The sequence below is a fragment of the Triticum aestivum genome, chromosome 7A, assembly GCF_018294505.1.
Source record: "Triticum aestivum cultivar Chinese Spring chromosome 7A, IWGSC CS RefSeq v2.1, whole genome shotgun sequence".
In the NCBI taxonomy this organism is placed as follows: domain Eukaryota; kingdom Viridiplantae; phylum Streptophyta; class Magnoliopsida; order Poales; family Poaceae; genus Triticum; species Triticum aestivum.
In genome coordinates this window covers 583,155,429-583,165,630 of record NC_057812.1, presented here as the reverse complement: position 1 = coordinate 583,165,630, position 10,202 = coordinate 583,155,429, and the positions used below count along the sequence as shown (strand labels likewise).

At 45.3% G+C, this 10,202-nt stretch overlaps 1 pseudogene; it reads right to left on the bottom strand.

The window, feature by feature from the left end:
* Positions 1-7,134: 7,134 nt before the first annotated feature.
* On the bottom strand, positions 7,135-7,273 carry LOC123155152 (uncharacterized; annotated as a pseudogene).
* Between the last annotated feature and the right edge of the window lie 2,929 nt (positions 7,274-10,202).

Genomic DNA, 10,202 nt, shown 5'->3' with positions numbered 1-10,202 from the left:
TTCCCTTTGTCAATCGGTACGTTACTTGCCCGAGACTCGATCGTCGGTATCCCAATACCTTGTTCAGTCTCGTTACCGGCAAGTCACTTTACTCATACCGTAATGCATGATCCCGTGATCAACCACTTGATCACATTGAGCTCATTATGATGATGCATTACCGAGTGGACCCAGAGATACCTCTCCGTCATACGGAGTGATAAATCCCAGTCTCGATTCATGCCAACCCAACAGACACTTTCGGAGATACCTGTGATGTACCTTTATAGTCACCCAGTTACGTTGTGACGTTTGGCACACCCAAGGCACTCCTACGGTATCCGGGAGTTGCACAATATCATGGTCTAAGGATATGATACTTGACATTCAGAAAAGCTACAGCAAACGAACTACACGATCTTTGAGCTATGCTTAGGATTGGTTCTTGTCCATCACATCATTCTCCTAATGATGTGATTCCGTTATCAATGACATCCAATGTCCATAGTCAGGAAACCATGACTATCTTTTGATCAACGAGCTAGTAAACTAGAGGCTCACTAGGGACGTGTTGTGGTCTATGTATTCACACATGTATTATGATTTCCGGATAACACAATTATAGCATGAACAATAGACAATTATCATGAACAAAGAAATATAATAATAACCATTTTATTATTGCCTCTAGGGCATATTTCCAACAACTGATGCATATTGGATTTGTCTCCAGCAATGCTGGCAAACTATTCCAAATAGTTTAGAATGGCCTGAAATTTGAAATAATTAGAATGACCCTAAAATAACAAAAAAAATCAAATATACAGGGTACAAAGAAGGGAACATATTTGCAAGTGAGATATGAAGTATCTAAATGGTGAATTGTTACGGTGCTCGATTTCTACAGTATCACATAGTTGAAAAGAGGTGTAAACACATACATTGAACTAATTCAGTGTGCAATAGGAAATCTGACTAAAAGTGGTTTTCATCTATGGCCACTACAAAACAACAATTGTTAGGAGCTGGACAGTTAAAAAGAAAGCAAATCCACATGCTGGTAATGGTATCTTTTAAAGGTTTTCATAAAAAATAAATGAACAGAGTACCTCAGCGGTTTTAATTATTTGGTTCGACTTTCTGACCTACTATTTCCACCCATTTGTATGCCGGTTATGATATCTTTTAAAAGTTTCCATACAAAAATGAGCAAAGTACCTCACTGGTTTTAATTATTTGGTTCGTCTTTCTAAGTTACTATTTCCACCCATTTGTATCGTCTTGCACAAGTCGTTTGATGAGCTTATGGAGAATCAGTGCATCCTTATTTTCTTACTTAGAAAATGCAGGTTATGATATGATTATCTTCAGGTTTTCTGACAATCTTTTATATGTTCCAACTAAAACCATGGTGCCGGTCTCATGATCCTCCAAATTTGGCCGGGCGCAAAATCAGTGAACTTATAATCAACACTAATGAAACAACGTCACAACATGAAAGAGATGTGCAAAAAACTAAAATACTATGTGCTGAAATCTAAACGAACAAAAATCTATACCTCTAAGCATTTTGTTGTTCTCCTTGATGTACTTGTCCCAGTCCAACAACTCGTCCTTCTCCAGTTTCTTCACAACACCATTTGCCTTCCGTTGAGGTAAAGCTTATGAAATGTTAGATGGTCCAATTCAGATGATATTGAAAAACTACGACATGTTAATTCCATATAAGAAAATGCTACTGGTTGTAGGAACCAAATTGCAGTACCAAACTCTCACCTAGATTCGAGATCATTAGATGAGATAAATCACAAGAACGGAAATTTATAACACAGCATCAACAAAATTTTGTAGCAACAGAGCCTACACATGTATATCATGAAAACAGAAGCAAATCACCTCAAGCCATCTTCTTATAGGTACTTGCAGACCCATCACTCCTCCCTATCTTCTTCTCGATTTTATAGCTGACCCTGCTCACCAAATAGCGGCCATACCTTATACAGAAGTACTAACGATCTATACCAGATACAGAACCAGTCTATTTATGAACATATAGAAGTAGACGGTTACCTTATTTGTCCCTCAAGATCACCGGGGAGGGACGGTGACAAGAAAGTCTTCAAGGATGCCTAAATATATTAACACAACAACAGTTCAATTTCTGTAAGTGAAACAATGAAAAAGCTCAGTGTGTAAGCCTAATTAATCTAGTCACAATATGTAACCAGAAGTCGTTATCTGCACAAAATAGAGAGGCACACTTTCTTCAGGTCCAATTTTCATAAATTAGTTCTTAGTAATTATATAATGCCACGAATTTAACTAAAGTAAAGCCAAGTATGTATGTGCTCGGACTATCATAAGTGCCATTAAAAACCAAAGTGTACAATGCTCCAGGTTTGCTAGGGAGACAGGCACAAGGGACAAAGGATGTGCAGCTGAAACATGTTGCACTTTGCTTCAGTCTCCCTCTCAAGGACCAACCTAGAAACATATTCTGCAAACCTCTGTGGCTCCTCCATGTCAAGCTTTCCACCTATATTTGACAAGCACCTAAAAAGATGGAATTGACATCAGCCATAAATCATAAATTCTAGGCAAAGAAAAGAGAACTACGAATAAGCCAGTGTTGTCACATTCAGTTTGACAGTACACATAACCTTTAAAATCATCAGGGAATAAGTAACAGAATATGGCTACCTTCAAGAAACTGGAAGAAAAGAATTGTACTCTTGAATATAACAACACAACAGAACTTCAGTTAGAGATAATAATGCCCAAACAAGCACACCTTTCAACATACCATTTCATACACCATCATTAACATTTCCCTTTAAGAACTCCAATGCCTTCAAGGACAAAAGGATGTGAGAAAGGCTGGGAACGTCGTGCCTTTGCCAGGGCCGGCGGCTTCGTGTTTATATGTAGGGTCGCGACCTCCCTGATAGCGTACAAGTTGTTGGGATTACAAACTTGGAGAACAAGAGATAGACTAAGAGATAGATATCTAGTTTAACAGGAAAATAAACCATAACAGATTCCTAGTCTATCCTACGCTAGGAGCTTCGGTTGTTAATCCCTTGGCGCATACGATGAGGGTTGTCACGTTGTCTAACACCCTCCCTTAATCACAACTTCGCAAGTTGAGATTACGCTTGAATTCTTCAAGATTTCTTGTAGGTAAAGCCTTGGTGAAGCCATCTGCAACCTGGTCCTTTGAATGCACAAAATGAATTTCCAATTGTTTATTAGCAACACGTTCTCTTACAAAATGGAAATCTATCTCAATGTATTGTGTCCTTGCATGAAAGACCGGATTAGCAGACAAATAGGTGGCACCAAGATTGTCACACCATAAACAAGGAGCCTGAATGTGTTTTATACCAAGTTCTCTTAACATGGACTGAACCCAAATGATCTCTGTTGTGGCATTTGCCAGTGCCTTATATTTAGCCTCTGTACTCGACCTTGATACAGTTGCCTGTTTCCGTGCACACCATGATATAAGGTTGGGTCCAAAAGATACTGCAAACCCACCAATAGAGCGTCTGTCATCTAGACAGCCTGCCCTGTCTGAGTTAGAAAAAGCACTGACAAGTGTAGATAAGGACTTGCTGAATGTGAGACCAAGATTCATAGTATGCTTTACATATCTCACAATACGCTTTGCAGTAGTCCAATGAACTGTGGTAGGTGCATGAAGAAACTGGCATACTTTGTTAACAGCAAAGGAAATGTCAGGTCTTGTCAGAGTAAGATATTGAAGTGCTCCTACTAAACTTCTATACCTGGTAATGTCCTCTTGATTCAAAGGATCTCCTTCTGTAAGAGACAATTTTTCTATGCTAGACAAGGGAGTTGGAACAGGCTTACACCCTTGCAAACCAACCCTTCTTACCAAATCATTGGCATATTTTTCTTGGGAGAGATGAAGACCATCCTCAAGTTTTCTTACTTCAATTCCTAAGAAGAAGTGCAAGTCACCCAAATCCTTGAGAGCAAACTCAGCACTCAGATCCTTCAACAATCCTGCCACTACCTCATCAGATGAACTAGTGACAATAATATCATCAACATAGATAAGCACAAATATAGATGTATTTGCCTTTCTATAAATAAATAGTGAGGTATCTAATTTTGATAGAACAAATCCAAGTGCTTGTAACTTTTGACTGAGATGTGAATACCATGCTCGGGGTGCCTGCTTCAGTCCATAAAGAGCTTTATCAAGTTTACAAACATGAAAGGGTGAGTTTTTATCGACGAACCCGGGAGGTTGTTTCATGTATACTTCCTCTTCCAGAACACCATGAACGAACGCGTTCTGTACATCTAGCTGTCTGAGACTCCAGCCCCTGAAAACAGCAATAGATAGCACAAGACGAATAGTAGCAGCCTTGACAACAGGGCTAAAGGTATCTTCATAGTCGATGCCATATCGCTGTTTGTAACCCTTAGCCACAAGTCTGGCTTTATACCGATCAATGGTTCCATCAGACTTCCTTTTAATTCTGTAGACCCACTTGCAGTCAATTAAATTTTTACCTCGCGGCGGGGGAACCAAATGCCACGTTTTGTTCCTCTGAAGCGCCACATGTTCTTCTTCCATAGCTTTCCTCCACCGTGCATCTCCTAGGGCCTCATCCAGGGTGCGTGGTTCACCTGTGTAGCATGCAAGACCAAACTTGGTTTTATAATTTATAGGTTGAAGCACTCCCTTTTGTAGACGCGTGCATGGAAGGCGTGGAGAAGAAACGGGCACAGAAGATCCAGGCAAATCTGCATCAGCCGAACCCGAGGCGGATTCTTCTGGTGTTGCAGCCGCATCGGTTTCGGTGGGATTTTCTGCGGCTGCTGTAGACGACGGAGCGGGCACTGGAGGCACAGAAGATCCCGCACCAGCTCCTGTGGCCGCGACAGAATCGGCCTTGGATCGCGCGCCTGGGCCCCTGGCCGAATCAGCGCCGAGTCCCGTGCTGATTTGCTGGCGGCGAGCGTAACAGCGAGGCCTGCTCGCGGGCCAGCGGCCCCCGACCTGCCGCGTGGGTGAGCCAGGTTGGTGCGGGCCTGGCGGAGCGTCTGGGCCGGTCGGTGGCGACCACATGGCGGCTGCGGAGTCGTCGCTGCGGCCCCTGGTAGGTGCGCGTGCGGGCGACGCGATTCCTGGGTTGCCGCCATCCTGCTGCCGCACGGATCCCGGGGCGGATCCTCTGCCAAACTGCTGTTGCACCGATCCCAAGGAGGATATGTCCCCCAGGGTTTGACACATAAAATGTCGTCTGTTTGGATTGATTTCTGCATCATTTTCGATGATTTCTTCACTGTTTTCTTCGTCTGCTGCTATATCTGCATCATCATAGGACTCATGCACAGGGTTATGAGGATTAGTCAACGTATGATCATCACAATTATTCCCCCCCCCCCCATGATCAATACCGGAGAGATGCGATGGAAGAAGGAGAATTTCTTTCCTAAGGAGTGCACCGACATTGGGATGAAGATCAGCAAAAGGAAATTTGGTTTCATCAAACACGACATCGCGTGAGATGTAGACACGTCCGATGGAGACATCGAGGCACTTGACTCCTTTGTGTTGTGCATTGTATCCGATGAAAACACATTGTTTAGATCGATACATGAGCTTGCGGTTGTTGTATGGTCTAAGATTGGGCCAACAAGCGCAGCCAAACACGCGAAGAGAATTGTAGTCTGGCTTGACATGGAGGAGTCTTTCAGTGGGGGTGTCATTATTAATGACATGACTAGGAAACATGTTTATGAGGTGAACTACCGTAAGGAACGCTTCGTCCCAAAACTTAAGCGGCATGGATGCTCTTGCTAGAAGAGCGAGGCCAACTTCTACGATCTGCCTGTGTTTGCGTTCGGCTGACCCATTCTGTTGATGGGCATGTGGACACGACACATGATGAGATATGCCAAGGTTTTGGAAAAATGAGTTTAGCTTCTCATATTCGCCTCCCCAATCAGATTGGAGGGCGATGATTTTGGTGTCAAATTTCCGTTCAACGAGAGCTTGGAAGTTAAGAAACACTTGAAACACGTCGGGTCTTTTCTGGAGAAGATAGATCCAAGAGAATTTGCTAAAATCATCGATGAAACTCACATAATATGTATGTCTACCAACAGAAGTAGGGGCAGGTCCCCAAACATCAGAAAAAATGAGTTGTAGTGGTTTGGTAGAAATACTAGTCGAAATTGGATACGGTAACTGATGACTTTTAGCTTTCTGACATGAATCACAAATTGTTTCGACATCATGCTCTCCAACATATGAGAGTTTATTCTTCCTAAGCAAACGTTCAACTAAAGGAAAAGCTGCATGCCCTAATCGATCGTGCCACCGTGTTGAAGATAGCTTGCTGGCACTAAAAACTTGTTTATTGGATCTTCTAATCTCCGGAATCAAAGGGTAGAGCCCACGAACGCATCTACCTCGATAGAGCACTTTCTTTGTTGCCTGATCCTTGATCAAAAAATAAAAGGGATGAAACTCAAGGAAGACATGATTATCGATAGCAATATGATGAACGGAGAGAAGATTTTTGTTAACACTAGGGACATGAAAATTTTTCCGAAGGTGAATTTTCCTATGAGGGCTATTAATGATTGTGTGACCAACGTGACAAATCTTCATACCTTCTCCACTGGCAGTGTGGATGTGGTCCTTGCCGCGGTACTTCTCACGCATGGTCACCTTCTCGAGTTCACCGATGATGTGGTTGGTTGCACCGCTGTCCACATACCAGTTTGTGTCCACTCCATATGAGCCATCAGCAGCCCCGACCACCTTCTCATCTGAGGATGAGTCACCGTCATCATCATACCTGTACCAGCAGTCTTTCGCTGTGTGGCCAGGTTTACCACATATCTGACAACGTGTGGCGTCGGGACGCTTGTTGGAGGAGTTACGGCGGCCGCCCCTGTTGTTGGTGTAGGAGGGCCGGCCACCATTGCTGCGAGAGTCGCCGCGGTCGCCGCGATCACTGCGGTCGCCACGGGTGTTGTTGTTGTTCCCCTTGCCGCGGGTTGGCCCGCAGTAGCGTGAGCCGCCACCTCGCCCGTGCATGGCGGCATTGGCGGAGGACTTGAAGCCGCCGTCACCTGAGTTTGTGCCCTGGAACAGCACCACCCTTTGATCGAAGTTGCTCATCTGAGCATATAGTTCATCAAGGGTGACGGGCTGAGTGCGGGCGTCGAGGGTGGAGACGAGGGGTTGATACTCCATGTCGAGGCCGGCCGTAATGTAGGAGATGAGCTCGTCGTCGTCGAGTGGCTTGCCTGCAGCAGCAAGCTCGTCGGCAAGGGAGCGCATGTGCGTGAAGAAGGCCGCTACCGACTGGTTTCCCTTCTGTGCGTTCGCAAGTGCGACGCGGATGTTGTTGATGCGGGACAGCGACTGAGAAGAAAACATGTTCGCCAGCACTGTCCAGAGCTCGTGTGCATGGCAGATCGAGGTCACCTGCACGAGTACCTCCTTGGAAAGATTGTTCAGAAGATAACCAAGTACCTGCTGATCTTCCCGGAACCAGATCGGATGAAGGGGGTTTGGTGTGGTCGTCTCCTTCCCGTCCTTGTCCTTGGTGACGACTGTCTTGGCTGGTTCCGGCGTGGTGCCGTCAACATAGCCATAGACGCCCGCGCCTCTGAGCTGCGGAGTGATTTGTGTGCGCCAGAGGATGAAGTTTGTGCGGGTGAGCTTCTCGGTAATTTGGCCGGTGAGCGTGGAGTTGGATGAGCTGGAGGATGCCCTGGCGGAAGCTGGTGCGATGGAGGGCTAGGGCTAGATGAATGGAAGAGTTAGGCTCTGATTACCATGTGAGAAAGGCTGGGAACGTCGTGCCTTTGCCAGGGCCGACGGCTTCGTGTTTATATGCAGGGTCGTGACCTCCCTGATAGCGTACAAGTTGTTGGGATTACAAACTTGGAGAACAAGAGATAGACTAAGAGATAGATATCTAGTTTAACAGGAAAATAAACCATAACAGATTCCTAGTCTATCCTACGCTAGGAGCTTCGGTTGTCAATCCCTTGGCGCATACGATAAGGGCTGTCACGTTGTCTAACAAAGGAGTCATCATATACATACATGATAGATAGTACATTAAACTATGCTACCAATGAAGTATGAACTGCAAGCAGATCTCTGCAAAATAAATGACCAACGAATCGTCAGAAACAACCTCTGAATATAAGCAACAAGAAAAGAAATCTCACTTGTATATTTTCAGTTTCAACACATGCACCATGGCAATCTTTGGTAAAGTAGGAAAAATGCTCATAATTATGTATTAATCATAGTTCAGGGTATGTAAGTTAAATTTTACTGGGCAATTATTTGTATGGCTCCACTGAGCAATGACTAATTTTGATATCCCCAACATGAATCCCTAGAAACAGGATATAGATACTTCCTGCTGGAACAAAAATGAATCATAGGATTGCTCTATAGGAAGCAATGTTGCATGTTTGTGTGCGCACAACATAACAAAAGTCTGAAATCTCTCAAAACAGCAGCGTGTAGCACCCAAAACAGATTTGATAGTTTCACAACCAACAAGATAAATCAAAACCAGTCTTGAGCAGCAGTAGCAGGGAGAGGGGCAGAGGCACGACCTTGTGTAGGAAGTAGTCGAGATCAAGATCACGACGATGTCCTCATCAAGCTCATCGGCTTGTGCTTGGATCCCGGTCACCCAATCAGTAGAGGTGAGGGTCAAAGCTCAAGAGAAGTAGAGAGGAGGAGGGAGGGAGGGATGAACTCACCGGTGCAAAGAAGGCATGGCCCAATGCACCGCGTGCACCTCATGGCCATCGGGCATGGGAGGACCGTCCATGAGGCGGACTGAAAATTCTGAAATTCTAAAAGGGTCCGCATCAAAAACTAATTGTACAGACTGAAAATTAAGATAGTTTCACTGCTTGGTGCTGAAATAACAGCGGCAAATTGATCCTGAACAGCGGCAAATTAAGAAACTCACATGCCTTTTCTTTGTAGAACAGCACCAACTGCAAAAAGAAAATAAATCCAGAGAAACAGAAGAAGCTACTGGCCTGAGTTAATTTGTCCACGCCGGACACCACCGGTAGCTGTGCTCCTTCACCAGCAAAGTACAAATTAGATAAGGGTCCAATTAACATTTCACGGCCAAATAAAATAATCAGATATGTGGATCATACCTTCCCATGGTAGCTAGGGAGACCTTACTATTGAGCAACATCATGGCACGAAGGCGCATCCAGTTTCTACATTAGTAGGGAATGGAGTACTACCCACTGCATGGCAATCAATTGGCAGAACACTGATGTACGGATTTATCAACTTTACTCTCAAGACATGAAGCGACTATAATACAACTACTTGTTGCCGATTAGAATCCAAAGTTCAGGTATCAGGCAGTAGTAAGCTAAGATGAACATCTAGGAAGAAAAAAAAATTCTCTCCACAAAGTAGGCACATCAAAGTAATTCATGAAGCAAATCATGCGAAACATATTAAGGTGTAGTAGTAAGACGGCAGAGACGTTCCTGATTCAGAGATGATGTGCCGAGGGATATAGTGAGAGAAGACAGAAGAAGGGAGTGAGGGCATCCGCCAACGCCACTGTTCCTCGTTGTTGCTATGCCTGTGCCGATCTGGTGGCCGCGCGCCCAGGCCTGCTCCGCCACCGCTCAACCAGACGAGCTCCGCTTGGGAGGAAGTGAGAGAGCTCGAGCAGCAGCACACGGAGGACAAAACCCTAGCAACGTGGGAGGGTTGGTCGCCAGCGCTAGTTTCCCCGAGCTTAGACGAGCCGCCGGATGCTGCCTGAGCCTCGCCGGTGACGAAGGGGACGCCGCGCCTGAAACCCTAGCCACGACTGACGGTCAAGAGTGAGTGTGGAAGGCTTGTAGCGACGGATTTGGATGGATGGAGGAAGGAGCGGCGCGAGGGGAAGTCGTTGGTGTGTCACCCGCCGCCCGGACTCGCCGGAATCGGCTGGCGTGGGTGGCGGCGGCGGCGGCGAGGGGTCGTGGGGGAGAGAGCTCACGAGAGAGGAGACGAGGGGAGGCTTGCGTGTGAGCGATGAAAAGAGCAGTGATCGATGGGCATCACATTTAACTCTTTTTTTCCTTCAGCATAGTAGAATCGATGTGGCATAGCCCAGAGGACGCTCTTTACGCGACTGTTATTGGGTTGTATATGCATGCTCACTGGTCAGTGG